Source organism: Pinus tabuliformis, chromosome 3_1, assembly GCF_031772625.1.
Source record: "Pinus tabuliformis cultivar Carrire ecotype Pingquan chromosome 3_1, CPIR1, whole genome shotgun sequence".
Taxonomy (NCBI): Eukaryota; Viridiplantae; Streptophyta; class Pinopsida; order Pinales; family Pinaceae; genus Pinus; species Pinus tabuliformis.
In genome coordinates, this window is record NC_142301.1 from 67,160,583 (window position 1) to 67,180,956 (window position 20,374).

The following is a 20,374-nucleotide window of genomic DNA, read 5'->3' on the forward strand; positions in this document are numbered from 1 at the left end:
AATGTCCCTGTTCCCGCTCTTTTTTGGAATATTTAATTTTTTTTTGTCTTTTTCTGATAAGCCGGAAAAAGAATAAAAGAATGCTATGGTACAGTGGAAAGAACGAGTGTCGGTGAAACAAATGATCTAGTTCCTGGGAAAGGAACGTTCCTATGCTCAATGCAGGGAGGTGAAAAACTGGTCGGTGACACTCAGAGGTAAGTTCCTTCCACGGATCTGGGTATGTCAAGCTGCAGAAGTCAAGGGTATGCAAGGTTGATTTTGCAGACGTCATGGTCAAAAGTTGGCTTAAACACGAGTCCAAGTGAAGCCGACTATAGGCCAAAAGGTGCAAATGGTCAACATGCAATGCAGAAGTACAACTCAACACACATAGGAGCCTTCAACACACATAGGAGCCTCTAGGGTATAAGGCCAGAACGAAACGAAGAAGCAAAGAAGAATGAGTCTTCAACGCATAAGTCATGGCGGGACTACAGAGGACTCCCGAGCCTACTCAAAACGAAGCAGCATGGGCAACAAATGTCAGTGAGGTGCTAACTAGGATGCCCATGTAAAAGGATGGCTCTACCATCATGTCATGATTTAAAGAATCGGCGAGTGAAAATGGCTTACGAACCATAACATGATGGGGTCGACCCTACGGCAGATGTATCGGTCAAATGGAGGCTAGTATACATAATGCAACGGAAAAATGGTGTCCCTAACCTATATGCCAGTGAGAACACGATACCTGCCATGACGAGTCAGCAGTCATGGAACCGTCTCGAACCGTCGAAAAATGTCCAAAATGTCCTGAAAAACAACCCAATCTCGACATTCCAAGCTCCCAAGTTAAAAGTGACATGAAACCAAACAAAATAAAATTTTGAAAAAAAATTTGCATTTTCAAAACTTATAAAAAGAAATTTTGGACTTACCATTTTCACCGTTTGACTTGGAGAGAAAAAATTGTGGAGCAAAAGGAGCAAACTTCCCCATGACTTATTTAACCATTCAAACTTGCCGAAAACTTCCAGGTAAGCACTAAACTTGTCTTGCAATTAATTGTGATAGTTTTTAGGAAGTTTAATTAATGTTTCAATGTTAGACTTTTGCAAAAAATTTCTCTGCGGCGTACACGCGGGTTGGCTGTATAGAACTCGCGTATACGATGGCCCTACACGTGACTGTATACAAGGGAACCCGTGTGTGCGCAGCAAACAAATTTTATACACAAAACTAACGGATGAAAATGATTTTTTCTTCCAGGATGACTCTCACATGGCGTGAAAGAGAGCACTCAGCCGTAGATAATGAAGTTATGAACAATGATGAGCTATTAGATGCCCTACAGGGATGCGGATTGTTAAAATTCTTCAAGTTGCCAAATATGAAAGCAAACGTGCGTCTGCTCGAGAGACTCATTGATTATTGGGATGTCGAGGAGGAAGCTTTTGTGATTGATCAGATGCCACTCAGGGTAGAAGTGGAAGATATATATTTCATCATGGGCCTTTCCCGAAGGGGAGAGGTAGTACACTCCCGGGGCAGGACCCGGAATATTCTCAGTGTAGACGACTATGTTCAAATTTACTGCCCAGGTCATCGGAAGGTCGGGAGCCAGATCTCTATCCCACACGTGGCGAGTTTGTCACTGCGGATAATCTTGTTCACCATAGCTCAAGTGAACGGATCATCCTCACTACATCAGGCATCATGAGTAAACATGAGCGTAGCAGTGGACTGTCTCACCACGGTGTTTGACTGGTGTACTCCTCTACTTGCCAACATGAAGGAACAGCTTGCTTCTATCAGGAGGGGACAGACCAAGAACTTTGGGTACGGAACCATTTTATGCACTTTCTTCTTCGAGAAGGTTCCCGCACTCCGCCCCAGGGTAGCAGTTTCCATCAGTAGTCCACGTGATCCACGCATGGGCCAGTGGGCTGACTTGATGAAACGTCTGGGGGGTGGGGAAGTGCCTAGGAATGCATTCGACGATGACTTTTTTGCTTGGTGGGAGCAACAGATCATCGCCATAGATGACTACCCCTATGCTGGGCCGGATTTCCAAGGAGATCCTGATCTAGTGTTACCACCGGATGCAGCATGGGGCGAGATTGGTAAGATTTTTGATTTTTATTATATAATTTTTTTTGAATTTTTCAAATATAATGATAAATTTTGAAAAATATTTTTTGATGAGATTCAAATGACTAATATGATGATCATGTTCCAGACATTGGGCCCGTGCGACCAAATGGATTCCCGCGGCATGGACGGCGTGGCCGAGGAGCCGAAGAGGCGGCTGCGGATGCGGAAAGGACCCTCAACAACGTCCAGCGACACTTGGCGAGACTGAGCTGCCAAGTACCGATGGTCAAGATAGAGGACCTTCCTCCAGATATGCAGCGTCACGTGGTTGGGATGCCACGTGACTGGGTTCGCGTCTTTCGGCGCGTGTCCAATGCTATAGTTACTTATTTAGCTGCTCATCCAGAGCCGAGGCATTAGATATGCCTGACATGATTATGGGCATTTGAGTCCCAATTTTGTATATTTTTGGACACACATATGTACACTCGAGACGCTTTGCGATATATATATATATATATAGTTTGACTTTTTGATGCATGATTTTATGATGATGAATGATTGATATGCCAGTCTAATGCTTGATTAGCGATAGAATCGGCTAACCAATTTTGAGATCTTGGAATGTGCAAATAATTAATGTAAATAAATGATCTTTGCAACAACCTCACCCTTAAATATTGGCGATATAATAATGGATCTCTAACCCGATAAATGTTATTTAACTGAGACACTATCAATTGAGAATCAAGATATACTACCAACGAGTCGATCCTGTTGACCTCTACTGGTCAACTACCCATGCAGTACACCCCCTTCTTTTTCTTTGTCAGAAAGGGGTAGCACCTGAACGACGTGTCCGTGCCAGCCTACAGTCATCAGCAGCTTGATCATTTCAATTGTAAACCCAGTCTGCATGTATGAATTGTAAATAATCTAAGCAGATCAGAGTCATGTATGTAAAATTGCCTAGGTGGACCTAACTTTCTATGATAATCTATGTCCCGGAAGGTTTTTCGTCTCACCGATCCATGGATCGGCAGAGTTTTCCTTCAAACCTGACCCCAAAGCCGGGATGGATTTTGTCATTAGAACTTTAGGAGAATCCTAGTGTGTTAATCTGCTAGATTATAGTTGTGTCGCAGAACTGGGTGATTTATGAGGGTCTGTGTTAAGTGGGTTTTCTCCCTTGAGATGTAAGTTGTAAAAGTCATGATGTAATGTGTCTTGAGGGTCGAAAAATGTTTTAAATCCCCTCGTGAGTCCTAAGTCCTAGGTCCTAGGTGATGTTTCCAAAGGTTTAGTTCGATGATCCATTTAAAAAATGAAATAAAATAATAAAATAATAAAAAATTTAAAAATTAAAAAAAAAAAAATGAAATAAAATAATAAAATAATAAAAAATTAAAAAATTAAAAAAAAAATGAAATAAATTAATAAAATAATAAAAAATTTAAAAATTAAAAAATTAAAAAAAAAATGAAATAAATAAAAAATAATAAAAAATTTAAAAATTTAAAAAATAAAATAAAATAAAATAAAATTTTAAGTGAATAAATCGACGGATGAGATCAAGAGATGTCTTGATCCTCATCGACGGTCGAGATCATTTCTACATGGATCACTCGAACTAGCCGTTGGGATCATTTCCTTTAAATAGGGTGCTAGGGGTCATTTCAGATGATTCGATCTGTGAGTCTAAGACTGAAGAAGCTCTCTTGTAAATCTGTTTCTGGTTAATAAAGGAAGACTTTGGGGTCCATATCTTGCTGGTGTTACTCTCTTGGAATGCTGTGAGATCATTTCATTTTTTGCATATGTTATTTTCAGCCATTAATATTAGCTTCTTATAGAGTATTGTGAGCACAGGTATCTTGTTCACTTGCTGGGGTTTGGGTGCTGTTAGGGTTTCTGAAGTAATGGCAGGTATCTCCATTACTGTTTGAGATCTAGCAGCATTTTTGCCCTCTTTGTTGACGGTTGTTTTGAGCTGTGCAGAAAACATTTTCTGAAGGAATTTTGTGGGCGTTCGGGGAAGTTCTCGGCTGAACCAGCCAACTCCCGCAAGCATTTTTTGCTGAGCCCAGTTGGATTTGATCCTGGGTCTATCATTCGGTTTATTTATTTGATTTGCATGAGAAATTTTCTTAAGTTCTTCACAGTGACAAATCTGAAATTTTCGTTTCGTTAAAATATTTCCGTTCTTATTGCTGAATCTGGCTGTTAAGGGGCCAAATCTGTAAATTAATCAGTTGTCTTAGGGTTTCAATTTTCTCTGATCTAGGGTTTCAAATTTTTTGCTTTATGCAGTTTTTATCAGGGTTTAGGGTTTTTAGGTTTCATTTTATCACATAAAAAATTTGGAAAATCATTTTTGCCAGTTTCAGTTGTTTTTCATGTTATATCTTAAGATCTGAATTTTTCAAGTCGAGATGCGAATATGATATCTAGTTAATGGTCTAGGATTCTCGTGGTGGTTTAAAGCATTTATCTTTTTTCAAAATTCTCAGTCGCTGGATATCGTTTGGTTATGTGATTTCGCTGATACCTTTTGATGACAAATGATTGTTGTTCACGGTTTATTTTTCTATATCTAACAAGTAATCATTTTAACAATAATCTCTTAAGGCACTGGTCTGCTCAATTAATCAAATCATTTTAGTGCTTTTTATATCGTATCTCGTGTCTCCCAAACAACTGGTCGACAGTTGGTCTCATCATCTCACAGGGACTACCCCCCTTAGCCGCGGGAGACAGGCTTAAACGGAGGGATCGGGGATCAGAGTGACAGCCCCCGGTCTGAGCGTTGTCGTGTCAATCCGCGCGACAACATTTTTTGGCGCCGTTGCCGGGGACTTTGTTTTCTCGGCATTTCATCATCTTTTCATCATTCATCGTTCATCTGTCTATCATTCGTTTGAGCCGGCAACGACAACATTTTTTGGCGCCGTTGCCGGGGATAATTTTTCTCGGTGTTTCAAACGACAAATCATTTTTCTCATTTCTTATCTCTTCATCTGGCCCGGCAATGCCAACATTTTTTGGCGTTGTTGCCAGGGAAATTGTTTTCTCGGCGTTTCAACGACAATCATTTTTCTCATTTCTTATCTTTTCATCTGGCCCGGCAACGCCAACATTTTTTGGCGTCGTTGCCGGGGATAGAGTTTTTCTGTCCCTGGTGTTTCAACGACTTTTCATCATTCATCGTACATCTTTCTATCATTCGTTTGAGCCGGCAACGCCAACATTTTTTGGCGCCGTTGCCGGGGAAATTGTTTTCTCGGCGTTTCAACGACAATCTTCCTTCTCATTTTTATCTTTTCATCTGGCCCGGCAACGCCAACATTTTTTGGCGCCGTTGCCGGGGACAGAGTTTTTCTGTTCCTGGAGTTTCATCGACATTCATCTTCTCATCTCTCATCTCTCAGTTGAGCTGGCAGATTCAATATTATTGACATCTTTTCGTCCCATATCAGCAGCATCTCTTGGATTTGTTTCTTGTTTGGGTGGCGACTCCACTTTCTCATTTTTCCCAGACAAGAAGCTTTCCTCATATTTGCTTGTGGTTACCTTTTGGATCCTAGAATCAGATTCATTGTTCAAGTGGCGACTCCACTGTTTTCATCTCTTGATTTTCTTGAGCAGGTATCTAGTTCTATCATCCTTTTAATCCCTTATCATTCATCATGGATTATTCATTTAAGCCATGTCGTTTTACTGAACGTCTCCATGATTTTCCGGAAGATGCCATTCCTAAGTTACCTATTTTCTCGGATGGTGATCCAATCGCTGTTAGAAGGCATATAGTCTTGTTTACTCGCATCATGACCATATACTGTAGATCCCCTCAGTTTAATCATGAAGATATCAAAATGCATCTATTTGTCCTTTCTTTAAAAGATGATGCTTTGAATTGGTTTAACAATTTTCCAAAGGAATCTTTCACTTCTTTGAAAGACATTATCAATGCTTTTGAAAATAGATATGGTTATCCAAACAGCTTGCCTTCTGCCTCTAAAATTCTGCAACAGAATGAAAGTAATTTGATAAGAGGTCCAGTTGAAAGATCCCAAGACAATTCATCATGTCAGAATGTGTCATCCACTGGAAATATTGCAGAGCAAGTTCATGATAGTGAAAAATCAGGGACAAATGACAATGAAAAAGAAGAGCAAAAGAAAATTTTATTAGACCTAATGATGCTGGTGAGAAATATGGAAATCAATCAAACTAATTATGTCAATGATGTGAAAACTTTATGCACCCATCTGGAAAAACGTAACAGGGAGATTGAAGTCACGCAAAATCAGCATGCTAAAGAAATTGAGGCCATGAAAACTAAATATGAAACAGAAATTAGAAGCATGCAAAGCAAGATGTCAGTCTTAGAGGAAAATATGGTGACCATGAAAGCTGATCATGATAAGGAAATTGACTCTATGCAAAACAAGTTATTAACTATGGATGAGGAAATGACTATCATGACGTTCAATCATAATAATCAAGTGGCTGACATGCAAGCGAATCATAAAGAAGAAATAAATTTTATGCAGCATTGCTTGATGGACATAAAGGAGAAAAATGATAAAGTAATAAAAGACATGCAAGAACACCATGCCAGACAAATCAGTGCTACAAAAGTTGAACACTCTAGTCAGATGGATGCCATTAGAATACAAGTTCAAAGGTTTCAGCAATTGGAAGATGAAAGAAACCAGGTGACATCAATAGATCAGGAGCCTTCTCATTTGCTACGACAAGCTCCATCTTATTATGAGGAGGTCATTGGTTCAATTGAAAGATGGTTGATTGAAGGTGATCCAGATAAGCTTAAAAATGATGAAAATCAGATGCAAGACACAAAAAGACTTAGCATGCATATCTTACACACTTCATCTGATAGTTTCGAAACAGAAAGTACCAGGTCATCAGTAGTTCAACCTGCCAGAAAGAAAAAGCGTAAGAGAAAGAAAATAAGAAGAAGATTTGACGCATCAGATAGCCGTGAGCAGCTTGATTTTCGGATAGGAAAGAGTCCTACCATATGCAAAATTGGACATGGCACATCCGACAAGCAGCCGACAGATTTGCCTGAAAGCAGGCAAATGCTCAGTATGCACTATATTGAACACATCTGATGCCATGGGGCATCCTTTGTATCGTATTTCTAACCCTACTTCTTGTTTTTTCAGCATTCTTATTTCTGCTTTAGATAGTTAATAAATGAAGAGCTTTTATCTTTCCTGTGCTTAATGTATATGATGATTTTTTGGATGGACGCTACTTATTTTTGTGTTGTATGGATGCAGATTCTGGATTCTCACATTCCTGCAAGCAGCAACGTGTCCCCAAGTAGAGCCAGATGTTGACCTCTACTGGTCAACTACCCATGCAGTACACCCCCTTCTTTTTCTTTGTCAGAAAGGGGTAGCACCTGAACGACGTGTCCGTGCCAGCCTACAGTCATCAGCAGCTTGATCATTTCAATTGTAAACCCAGTCTGCATGTATGAATTGTAAATAATCTAAGCAGATCAGAGTCATGTATGTAAAATTGCCTAGGTGGACCTAACTTTCTATGATAATCTATGTCCCGGAAGGTTTTTCGTCTCACCGATCCATGGATCGGCAGAGTTTTCCTTCAAACCTGACCCCAAAGCCGGGATGGATTTTGTCATTAGAACTTTAGGAGAATCCTAGTGTGTTAATCTGCTAGATTATAGTTGTGTCGCAGAACTGGGTGATTTATGAGGGTCTGTGTTAAGTGGGTTTTCTCCCTTGAGATGTAAGTTGTAAAAGTCATGATGTAATGTGTCTTGAGGGTCGAAAAATGTTTTAAATCCCCTCGTGAGTCCTAAGTCCTAGGTCCTAGGTGATGTTTCCAAAGGTTTAGTTCGATGATCCATTTAAAAAATGAAATAAAATAATAAAATAATAAAAAAATTAAAAATTAAAAAAAAAAAAAATTAAATAAAATAATAAAAAATTAAAAAATTAAAAAAAAAATGAAATAAATTAATAAAATAATAAAAAATTAAAAAATTAAAAAAAAAAATGAAATAAATAAAAAATAATAAAAAATTTAAAAATTTAAAAAATAAAATAAAATAAAATAAAATTTTAAGTGAATAAATCGACGGATGAGATCAAGAGATGTCTTGATCCTCATCGACGGTCGAGATTATTTCTACATGGATCACTCGAACTAGCCGTTGGGATCATTTCCTTTAAATAGGGTGCCAGGGGTCATTTCAGATGATTCGATCTGTGAGTCTAAGACTGAAGAAGCTCTCTTGTAAATCTGTTTCTGGTTAATAAAGGAAGACTTTGGGGTCCATATCTTGCTGGTGTTACTCTCTTGGAATGCTGTGAGATCATTTCATTTTTTGCATATGTTATTTTCAGCCATTAATATTAGCTTCTTATAGAGTATTGTGAGCACAGGTATCTTGTTCACTTGCTGGGGTTTGGGTGCTGTTAGGGTTTCTGAAGTAATGGCAGGTATCTCCATTACTGTTTGAGATCTAGCAGCATTTTTGCCCTCTTTGTTGACGGTTGTTTTGAGCTGTGCAGAAAACATTTTCTGAAGGAATTTTGTGGGCGTTCGGGGAAGTTCTCGGCTGAACCAGCCAACTCCCGCAAGCATTTTTTGCTGAGCCCAGTTGGATTTGATCCTGGGTCTATCATTCGGTTTATTTATTTGATTTGCATGAGAAATTTTCTTAAGTTCTTCACAGTGACAAATCTGAAATTTTCGTTTCGTTAAAATATTTCCGTTCTTATTGCTGAATCTGGCTGTTAAGGGGCCAAATCTGTAAATTAATCAGTTGTCTTAGGGTTTCAATTTTCTCTGATCTAGGGTTTCAAATTTTTTGCTTTATGCAGTTTTTATCAGGGTTTAGGGTTTTTAGGTTTCATTTTATCACATAAAAAATTTGGAAAATCATTTTTGCCAGTTTCAGTTGTTTTTCATGTTATATCTTAAGATCTGAATTTTTCAAGTCGAGATGCGAATATGATATCTAGTTAATGGTCTAGGATTCTCGTGGTGGTTTAAAGCATTTATCTTTTTTCAAAATTCTCAGTCGCTGGATATCGTTTGGTTATGTGATTTCCCTGATACCTTTTGATGACAAATGATTGTTGTTCACGGTTTATTTTTCTATATCTAACAAGTAATCATTTTAACAATAATCTCTTAAGGCACTGGTCTGCTCAATTAATCAAATCATTTTAGTGATTTTTATATCGTATCTCGTGTCTCCCAAACAACTGGTCGACAGTTGGTCTCATCATCTCACAGGGACTACCCCCCTTAGCCGCGGGAGACAGGCTTAAACGGAGGGATCGGGGATCAGAGTGACAGCCCCCGGTCTGAGCGTTGTCGTGTCAATCCGCGCGACAACAGATCCCATAAGAGATTGCCTCGGATAATAAATTGATAACAGTTGTATACTCGGCCATATTGTTCGAAGCAGGACCGATACACACGCCTCTCGATATCATCAACTGACCAATTGGGTAATAAAGTACCCAAGCTGCGGAAGCAAGATTCCGAGTGTGCCGACTAGCACCATCGGCGAATACAAAATAAACCAAATCATCCATCAGCACCTGCCAAGGCAGACCAAAAAGTGCTGATATCAGAAAACGCTCGATAATATATGTACAAATATACATAAAATACAAAGAATTCATTGCCTGGTAAAACTAAGCAAAATACTTCTTTAAATAGAGCCCATTTCGGGGCTCCGCCAGCTTGTTTCCTTCGAAATCAATTAACTCATACGATCCTTTTTCTAAGACTCGTTTGATAATGAAAGGACCGTACCACATAGGCTTGAATTTGCCTGCCCCCAAGGCGTCCTTATCTTGGTCATAGACCAAGACAAGGTCACCTTCAGAAAAGACACGAGGACGGACAGACTTATCATACTGAGTTTTGACCCTTTTCTTATGGGCCTCATTCATCGTGGCGGCATCTCGACGCTGCTCATCGAGATGTTCCAGGTGAACTAGGCGCTCCTCGAGACTCGAAGTCTCAGGAAGAAGCTCGACAGCCAATTTCAGAGATGGAATTTCACATTCGACCGGAAAGATAGATTCCATCCCGTAAACCAACTGAAAAGGAGTAAAACCAGTAGCCGTTTTGACGGAGGTTCGGTATGCCCAAAGAGCCGGATACAACATAATGTGCCAATTGGACCGATTTTTATCGATTGTCCATTGGAGTATCGTCTTAAGAGTTTTATTGACCGCCTCGACCTGTCCATTGGCCTGAGGATAGTAAGGAGACGAATGCTCCTGATGGAAACCTAATTTAAAAGCCAATTCGGACATTAGCTGATTTTGGAAATGACTGCCATGGTCAGTGACAATCTCTCTTGGGATACCGAATCTTGAGATAACCTGATTGAAAAGAAACAAAGCTGTCGTGTCACTGTCGTTCTTATAAGTAGGCATGGCCTCAGCCCACTTCGTGAAGTAGTCTACAGCCACGATAATGTACTTGTGATTCACGCTATTGAATATTTGTTTTTCACGCTTTGGTGCTACTCTGCCTTTCAGCTCATTTTCGAGCTCTTGCTGTAAACATTGTTGTGACATAATTATTTTTTGAGTAATGGAGATAAATTTCACTTTGCACCAGCTCTGAGTTTTCTTAGGAGGCTGTAGCTCTTGGGGTTGGGCCCAACCCAAGTGCCAGTACCTCCTTTGTGTACTTTTATGTGTCTTTGCTACATTCATAGAATAATTTCTATTATTTAGGTTAAGATCTTGCTTTGTTACTTAGGTTGTTTTTGATGATTAAAATAGCTTTTCATGCTTCAGGTTGATTTGACAGTTTGGTAACAGAAAATATTTTCAAAAATGCCATCAAAAAATCCTTGATCTCACCTCTCCCTCCTTGGGACCATGAGTTGAGACCAAGGCATACTTGTTTCCATAAAAACATTGTTTTTGCCTTTCTATGCAATTGCTAGTGTTAGATTTTTAGTTGGAAAAGTTGATACCAGTTGTACTTGCATGTTTAGATCTGTTCTTTCTTAGTTTCCATAGTTACTTTGCATGATTTCCTGTCTATAACCTTCTTTTCATTATGTTTATGGTTTTTCTCATATTAGGTCAAAATATATAGATCTCTGGTCTTTCTTGTCTTTGTTCGATCATTTTCAGAAAATAGTGTGCAGAACATCTGTAATACATCCCTACCTATCCTTCCTTCATCACACAACCTACTCCAACCCCTAATTTTAGATTCCTTCCCTTCATTCACCACACTTTTCCAATTTGACCTAATTTCTACATTTTTGTGCAACATTGCTCCCTCCATCCTTGAACAAATCCAACCACCTTCATCACTCCTTATCTTCATTTACCAGATCATAGACCCCTTCACATCCTCATCCATCCTCCTTTTCTACTTTCCTACCATTTTTCCACCATCAACCCTCTAGAATCCTCTTTTCGCTCTTCCTGTAGACCTTCCTGTAGAACCCCTGTAGACTTCCTGTAGAAGTTCACGTGAGCAATTTTTCGAAATATGATCACTGTGAAACTCTCTGAAAGGTTGCTAGGGACCCTTTAGGCCCTCTTCTCACCTTCCCAATCTCCTACAAGCACCCATTCCATTTCCTTTAGCCAGTCAACCTCTGCACAGTAAAAAAAAAAACAGTTAAAGCACATGCATAATAATTCTGCAAGATTACTCAAAAATACAAAAAGATGTTTTTTTTTTCAGATTCTACTTCAGAAGTAGCTTAGTCACATGCATTTTACCTTTCAAAGAATCAATGGCATCCATTTCAGCAACTTTCATCTCTTTTCTTGCACCATTAGTGTTAGTCGGTAAAAGTAGGGTTTGCTAGGTTTTGCATCTCCTTTCAGCTTTCATCTCCTTTCTGCAAGTAGACTAGCCTCTTTTGAGTTAGCTTTCATCCATCACAATTAAAAGCTTCTTCAAAGAGCTCATAGAAGTTGGCTTAAGCTCCTAGCGGACTTGGTCCAACTGATCAAGTGACAGCCTGTGGCAAGACCGAGTACTTGTGCATATAGCACCGTCGCTTCCAAGTTTGTTACGAACTACCGGGTTGATAAAAGTAAAGAAAGGAGTCCTAAGAGTTGTAGCATCATTGCTACAATACTGAAGCCCACCATATTTTTGGCGCTGTCACCGGGGAAGCGTTAGAGTATTTGTGATTGCTGCTTTTCTTCTATCTTCTACTACAACCTTATGCTAAGTAGTTTATTTCAACAAGAGTAGAGTAGTTGTTTCATTTCAATTCCACAATTTCATTTCCACAAGAGTAGATTTGACATTTCCTACTTTCCTAGACTAGCATTTCAATTCTGCAAGCGTACATTAGCATTTCAATTCAGCAATTTCAATTCTACAAGTGTAGCCTAGCATTTCATTTCCGCAAGTGTAGATTAGCATTTCAATTCAGCAATTTCAATTCTGCAAGCGTAGTCTGGCATTTCATTTCTGCAATTTCATTTCAACAACATAGATTAGACATTTCCTGCATTCATTTCAATTCCGCAATTTTCATTCCAACAAGGTTTACTTTAGTTAGTTTCAATTAAGTGTTGAATCAATTTTAGTTTTGCAGGTACAAGCAGAGAAAAACACAAAAATCAACTAAAAATATTTCCTTTCATGCCTCGTAGGAACAGAGACAATTCAGGAAAATTCCTACCCAAAACCCCCACCACATCACTGAGTCACCCTTCTCTCTTCTTTGATAGCAATGATCTAGAAGATCACATAGGTAAACCTCCAGATATTTATGAAGATCCTATAACAGAAGAAGAGCAAAAAAACATTCCTCTTGAGACCATGGCTGAAAACAGAAACGGTAGAGGAGATGAGGAGAGAATAGAAGGTGCCTTCCCCATCCAAGAGACCAATGGGGACACAAAAATGAAAAACATAAGTCCCTCAGCCTTACCTCACTTCCATGGATTGACCACGAATTGACCACTTAAGACCCTGATACCTTCTTTTTTGAGTTTGTTGTCCTTTGTTGAACTTATGACTATGCAGAAGATGAGCGAAAGCTAAAACTCTTTCCCTCTACCCTCAAGGATGCAGCACTATGCTGGTTCATGGGATTACCTGGAAACAGTATCACAACTTGGGCTCAGATGCAGCAAGCCTTTAACAACAAATACTGGGATTACTGTAGGTCAAAGGAAACGAAGGGAGAAATATTTCGGATGACCATGGGAAGTGATGAATCCTTAGAAGACTATGAAGAAAGGTTCCAACTCAGTTATAAAAGGGCCAGGTGCACGCTTGACCCTGAATCTCTGAAGCTAGTCCTGCTCTGAGGAATCCCTGAAGACCTTCTAGATACCCTCCATTTGCTAGCTGGAGGAGACATCTACCAACTACCTTATGATGACATAAAGACTGTGTTTAGAAACCATTCTAGGGCAGCCCGGAAAAGAGGTAGGGGGAATCAACTTTCAGCCAGTGCCACCTTCTCCAAACATGAGTTTACAAATCAGATGGAAGACCTTAAAAGTGAGATGAGACAAACCATTTCCATGCAACTGGATACTTTCTGAATCCAACAGAAGAAAGAGGAAGTTGAGAAGGCTTTGGCCATCTTTTGTCCCAGATGTACAAGGAAGCATCCTTGGAACGAGTGTCCATTGCACTCAGTAGAGGTATGTTTCATTTGTGAGGAAGACCACCCTACAAACCAGTGCCCAACCTTACCTGGACTTAAAGCTATGTACCAAGGGCTGAAGGAGCCATTCAACCACTCTACTTCCTGAACCAAAGGAGGCCACATGGATCCAGACCTTGCTAGCAGGGGATGCAAGGGACATCCCAGCCTTATTACAACCCCAACCAATCCACTCACATGCCTTCTTGGGGTCCCCCTGCTCATCCTTCCTGGTCCACACCCCCTCCTTAGTCATATCCATCTCAATACCATACTCAACCTGCTGCTCATTCGTTTCATTCTCATGTTCAGCCACAACCTTAGTGGAATGCACCTCAATAGGGGTGGAGGCCCCAATGCAACTCTCCTCTCACTATTTTTCCTCCACCACTTGCTCAACCATAACCATTACCTCTGGCTCCTCCAAGACAACCCCAGATGCCTGCTCAACTGAACCCGAACCCCAATAACAGACAGGCCCAGCAGGTATATACTGGAGAGGCAACATGCCCTACCTACACTGTGGAGATTCAGGAGATCAACTTACAATCTGGGAAGGTCCTCCCAGATAGCTAACCTCCTCTTAAGGAGGATGAAGAAAAGGAACAGAAAAGTGAACCCAAAGCCATTCCACCCTTTCCTGAGAGACTAACTAGAACCATGCAACCAAACCCAAAAGAGACTGAACTTCTAGGAGAACTTAAATAGTTGTGTGTAAAAATACCACTTCTCTAGGCCATCAAAGACGTACCAATCTACAACAAATTGATCAAAGAGAAGTGTTTCAGGCACCCAGGCAGGCACAAGAGAGATGCCCCAACTATCAATGTCATAGGACAACTGTCCAACCTGATGTTGGGACAAGTAATCTGTCCAAAATATTTGGACCCTAGGAGTCCTATAGTTGATGTCCACATCAATGGCACCATAATTCCCCACACCATGATTGATCTAGGGGCTGCCATTAATGTGATGACCAGGGACACTATGCTCAAACTCAACCTTCAGAGTTCCCTAAGAAAGACCTCGACAGTACTGCAGTTAGCAGAACGCTCCACCATGACTCCCAAACGGATTATGGAAGATGTCATGGTCTCCGTTGATTCTTGGGAGTACCCTGTGGACTTCTTGGTCCTTCAGCCAAAGGCAAAACTCACTGGATACCCCCTCATTTTGGGAAGGACTTGGTTAGCTACTGCAGATGCTTACATCAGTTGTCGAGCTAGGAGCATGACCATTAAGAATGGGTCGATGTCCAAACAGCTAGTCCTATATCCTCCTGCCCAACCTTTGCTCGAACATGACTTACCTCTCTGGTTGGAGGAGGAAGATGAGGATGAAGTCTACTCTGCACCAATGTGCACCGTGGAAGCCACTAAGGGAGGTCCTCAAACTCAGGATGACCTTATTGAGAATTTAATTCAAAATCCACCTCCCAGTGTGCTGCCATTAGAGGAGTTGGTAGGAGACACCAAAGCCAGTGCTTTAGTGGATATCTATGTGGCTGATCCGACCTCTTCCCAAGTTAAGAATGTGGAATTTGGCCCTGAAATAACCTTGAAGATCAACTCATCCCTATCTCCCTCTCAGGAGAAGGAGCTATGTAGCTTATTGAACCGCCATTTGGATGATTTTTCTTGGAGCTATAAGGAGATGAAAGGAGTCCACCCTTCAGTTTGTACCCATCACATTTACACTAAAGAGGATTGTAAACCAATCAGGTAGCCTCAGAGGAGAACGAATCCAACCCTTAAGGACTTTGTTAAAGAAGAATGGCAAAAGTTGTTGGATGCAGGATTCATCTACCCCATCTCTGACAGTGAGTTGGTTTCTCCTCTGGTGCTCGTGCCCAAGAAAAACGAGAAGTGGAGGATCTGTGTACATTATCGAGAACTTAACAAAGCTACCAAGAAGGACCATTTCCCTTTGCCTTTCATAGATCAAGTGTTAGATGGCCTGACAAGGAAGAAGTTCTTTTCCTTCCTATATGGGTTTAGTGGTATAATCAGATTCAAATCAGCCCGGAAGACCAAGATAAGACCACTTTCACTTATCCATGGGGTACCTTTGCCTACCGGGTCCTTCCCTTTGGATTATGCAAGGCTCCCGCCACTTTCCTTAGAGCAGTACTGAGCATATTTGCTGAGCTAGTTCATGATTCAATGGAAATCTATATGGATGACATTATTTCTTATGGGTCCAACTTCCAAGAAGCATTGACTAACTTGGGAAAAGTTTTAACCAAGTGTATTGAGATGAACCTGTCCCTCAGTCCTAAGAAATGTGAATTCCTGATGACTGAAGGGACAGTGCTAGGTCATACAATTTCTCAGCAAGGATTACAAGTGGATCCCAACAAGATTGTTATCATTCAAAGGGTTCCACCTCCTCAAAAGGTAAGAGATGTTCGAAGTTTTTTAGGCTTAGCGGGATATTATAGAAGGTTCATTAAATATTTCAGTAAGCTAGCCTCTCCATTGTTTGGTCTTTTGGGGAAAGATGTCGAGTTTATATGGACTGACAACTGTCAAGAGGCTCTGGATGTGTTGAAAGATAAGTTGGTAATTTCCCCAATCTTGAGAGGTCCAAACTGGGCCCTACCTTTCCACATCCACACAGATGCCTCGAACAAAGCCATAGGAGCAGCCTTAGGACAAGTTGAAGAGAAGCTACCGTATTCCGTATATTTTGTCAGTAAAAACCTGTCCAAAGCATAATTAAACTATACTGTAACAGAGAAAGAGCTCCTAGATGTAATCCATTCCCTAAACAAGTTCAGGCACTACATCACTATTTATCAAACATTTGTACACACTGATCATGTTGCAATTAGGTATTTAATGAATAAACTTGATGTAAATTCTCTTATTATTAGATGGTTACTTTTATTGTAGCAATTTGATTTGACCATGGTTGATAAGCCAGGTAAGGAAAATGTTGTTGCTGATTTTCTGTCTAGACTAGATTTTCCTACAGGTGAAGAAGGGATGGTGGATGATCAAATGCCAGATGAACACCTATTTTCTATTTCAGTACTCTCTCCATGGTTTGCTGATATAGCAAATTACTTGGTTTTAGCACAGTTCCCACCACACCTATCCTCAAAAGAGAAGAGCAATATCGTGAGGAAAAGCGCCCCATTCACTTGGATTCGGGGCAACCTATTCAAACTTGGCCCATATCAGATTTTGAGGCATTGTGTCAGGGAGGAGGAAGTTTTTGACATCCTCCTAACCTATCCTGATGGACCCTATGGAGGCCACTTTGCAGCAAAAAGAACTGCTTTCAAAATTCTACAAGCAGGCTATTATTGGCCCACTCTTCATTAAGATGTCAGAAGATACATCAGTTAATGTGATCGATGTCAAAGGATGGGGAAACTGACTCCAAGGGATGAAATGCCCCTCCAACCTCAGGTGACTTTCGAGCCATTTGAGAAGTGGGGCATGTATTTTGTGGGTCCTATCAACCCTCCTTCAAAACAAAAGTCTTACATCATTGTGTGCACGAACTACCTGAAAAAGTGGGCAGAAACAAAGGTAATCAAGACAGCAACAGAAGAAAAAGTGGCTAAGTTTTTAAGGAAAAATATCTTCTACAAGTTTGGCTACCCAAGAGAATTAGTCACAGATCAAGGAAGTCAGTTTACCTCTAACCTGATTGAAGACCTGCTTGCTCATCACAAGATTAAGCACAAAACTTCCACCCCTTATCATCCGCAAGCAAATGGGTAGGTGGAAGTCACTAACAGGGCTTTGGAAGAGATTTTGACTAAAGTGGTGAGCAGCAGCAGAAGAGATTGGGCAGATCGCTTGGTTGAGGCCACCTAGGCCTACAACACTACTTGGAAAACTACAACAGGTTTCACACCTTATGAGCTGGTCTACGGGAAGAAGGCTTTGCTGTCCATAGAATTTGAATACAACACATTGAGGTTGGTAGCTTAGCTGGACCTAGATCTCAGCCATGCACAACAGGAAAGACTACTTCAGCTGAATGGACTAGATGAACAGAGAATGCAGGCCCTCCTCCACTTAGAGGTGGTCCAACTTCAAAGAAAAATATGGCATGACCGACACCTTAAAGAGAAGCAATTTTAGCGAGGAGATTGGGCGCTATTATATGATTCAAGATACAAGGATTTCAAAGGGAATCTGAGGACGAGATGGCTAGGACCATATACAGTGGAGAAATGTAACGGCAATGGTTCAGTCCTTATCAGGACCATTGATGAAGAAGCCATCCCCATGCTCATCAATGGGCATTGATTGAAGATCTACAGGAAGCCCCTTTCTAAGCAGAAGTTCACTTGAACTCTGGATAAATCAGTGTTGGTAGTGGAGCAGGCCCCTATCTCGACTCCACCCACATTTTGAGCACCAAAAAAAAGAAAAAAAAAAGAATAAAAGATCCTTGGGTGAAAACCTCTTGGAGGCACCCACGGTAGACAGTGAGGGTGAAAACCTCTTGGAGGTGCCCCAACTGTCTCAGAGAAAAACAAAAAGAAAAAAAAAAACAAAAAAAAAGGAAAAAAGAACACAGAGAAAAAACAAACCTGACTTCTGTTGAATAAATTGCAAGTTGCAGGAAGGTCATTTCAGGTTAAGAGGATCGCACAAGACAGAGCCAGAGGTCAGCACCAGGCTACATGCATCCCTCACAATCAATTCCTCCATGACCACTACCCTTCCCTAAGATTTGATCTCATTCGGGCCAAGATTTCACCTTCTACAGGAAGTTCTGTGTTTTCTACAGGAAGTTCTGTGACTTCTACAGGAAGATCCTGTAGACCCTATAGACTAGCAAAATTGATCTCAGAAGGGAATCCAAAGTTGGGAATCTGCCTATGAGGCCTGTCCACATCCCTATTTCCATTCATCGCCATATGCCACCTTTTTCTATCTCTGTACACCTCCATTGCACCCATTTTTATATATGCCTGCATAGTCACACACAGAATCATGTTTTCTTCATACTGCCAAAAGAAAAAAAAAAATTGATGACAAATCAAGCAGCAGTTTCTCACTCACCATACCTGTCACCCTCCATCTAGACTCCTCATCAGCCGAGACCCTCATTAGCAGTGTAGCCCTGCTCATTCTAGCTTGCATTCCAAGAGGAGAAGCAGCTACAGGACTTCCTACAGGAATCCTGTAGCAGCTGATCCCTCTGAAAGAGATACTTCAGAGACAGGGACCGCAAAGTATGGCAGAAAAAGCATGCATGGAGCTCTACCTGAACATTTTCACATCAGTAACAGCCAAGACCAAGCATGCAGTGTGCATGCAGCAACAACAAACGAAGGAATGGCTTCCAAACCCGAAATCTGCATAACACGGACACGACCACGCACGTAAGTGCTTAAACTTTTTCTTCAATTGCATAAATTATATTTTAAAGCTGCATGACTATGGGAATGGTTCGAATTGAGTGGAATCGATGGCTAGTCAACTGGCCACCCTCAGCTAGTTAAAAATCCTCGTGGAATCCAAATGAGCCCCGTTACATTCAAAATTGACGATTAGGTGGACAGCCAGCACGTGTGGAGTGTCCATTCAGGGAGAAATTGCCGGGACTGGTAGTGGTGGTGGTGGATAATGGTAGAGAGGAGGTGATGGTGGTCAGGGAAATGCAGAAACATTATGGCTGTGACGTCGAACCAACGGTTCAGTCTGGCCACCTCATCCCCTCACCACAAATCACGCGGCAACTAAAATATGCCCAGCTGAAACATGCACCACCTTCTGTTCATTCTGCACTCAGAACGTCCTCGACTGGAGTACGCATCCACTGCTTCCAAAAAACGTTAACCAATCGTCCTCTACCAGTTTTTCTGCCTATTTTCGAAAATCTCCCACGTATCGAGCTCTATCGAAAGCACAGTTTCATTCTACAGGAACTGGGAGCCTTCTACAGGAAGGCTTCTACAGGAAAGGCAGAACAACTCTGTGGAGAAAGGAAACCTGGAATTTTCGTTGAATTTGAAGCTCCAAATGAGATAGGCTCGAAAAAACTTCTCTGTGCATAATTTGTTTGTGCAAGGTGGTGAATTGAACGGCATCAGTTTGAAAAACAAGATGAAATTCTGCCTATGTATTGAAAAAAACGTGAAAGTTGCCTGCATATTTCACTGAGTTTCCCCAGTTTTTCTGCATCAGAAATCTCCTCCACGTTTCTTTTTAAATTCTCCTACAAGGAGGATATATGCAGTCATAGAGACCAGTCTGTGTGTGTGAAAAACTGAATTTACATATCTATCTGTATGCTAAGAAGAGAACCTGTGTCCCTATGCTCTGTTCTGTAAAAACCAAATTTTCCTTTTCATAAATAGACAGTCAAATTTTGAGTGACAGTAGTCTTAAAACAAGGGAATTATTGCTAGTTGATATTGAATACACGAGAAATTCCTTCTTGGGTTCAGAAGAAACCGAATTCAACTATCCCCTGTTTCAGTGATTGACTGTTGTTTTCCTGAGCATTTCATTTTCTGGTTGAAACATAAAAGAGCACTCAACACCATGCCAGGAGGATTCATAAGGAAAGAACCCTCAGACTCCAGCAAGTTGCACGAGCACCCTGAGGTGGTGGACCTTTTCACTCAGGAAAATTAGATCTCCTTCT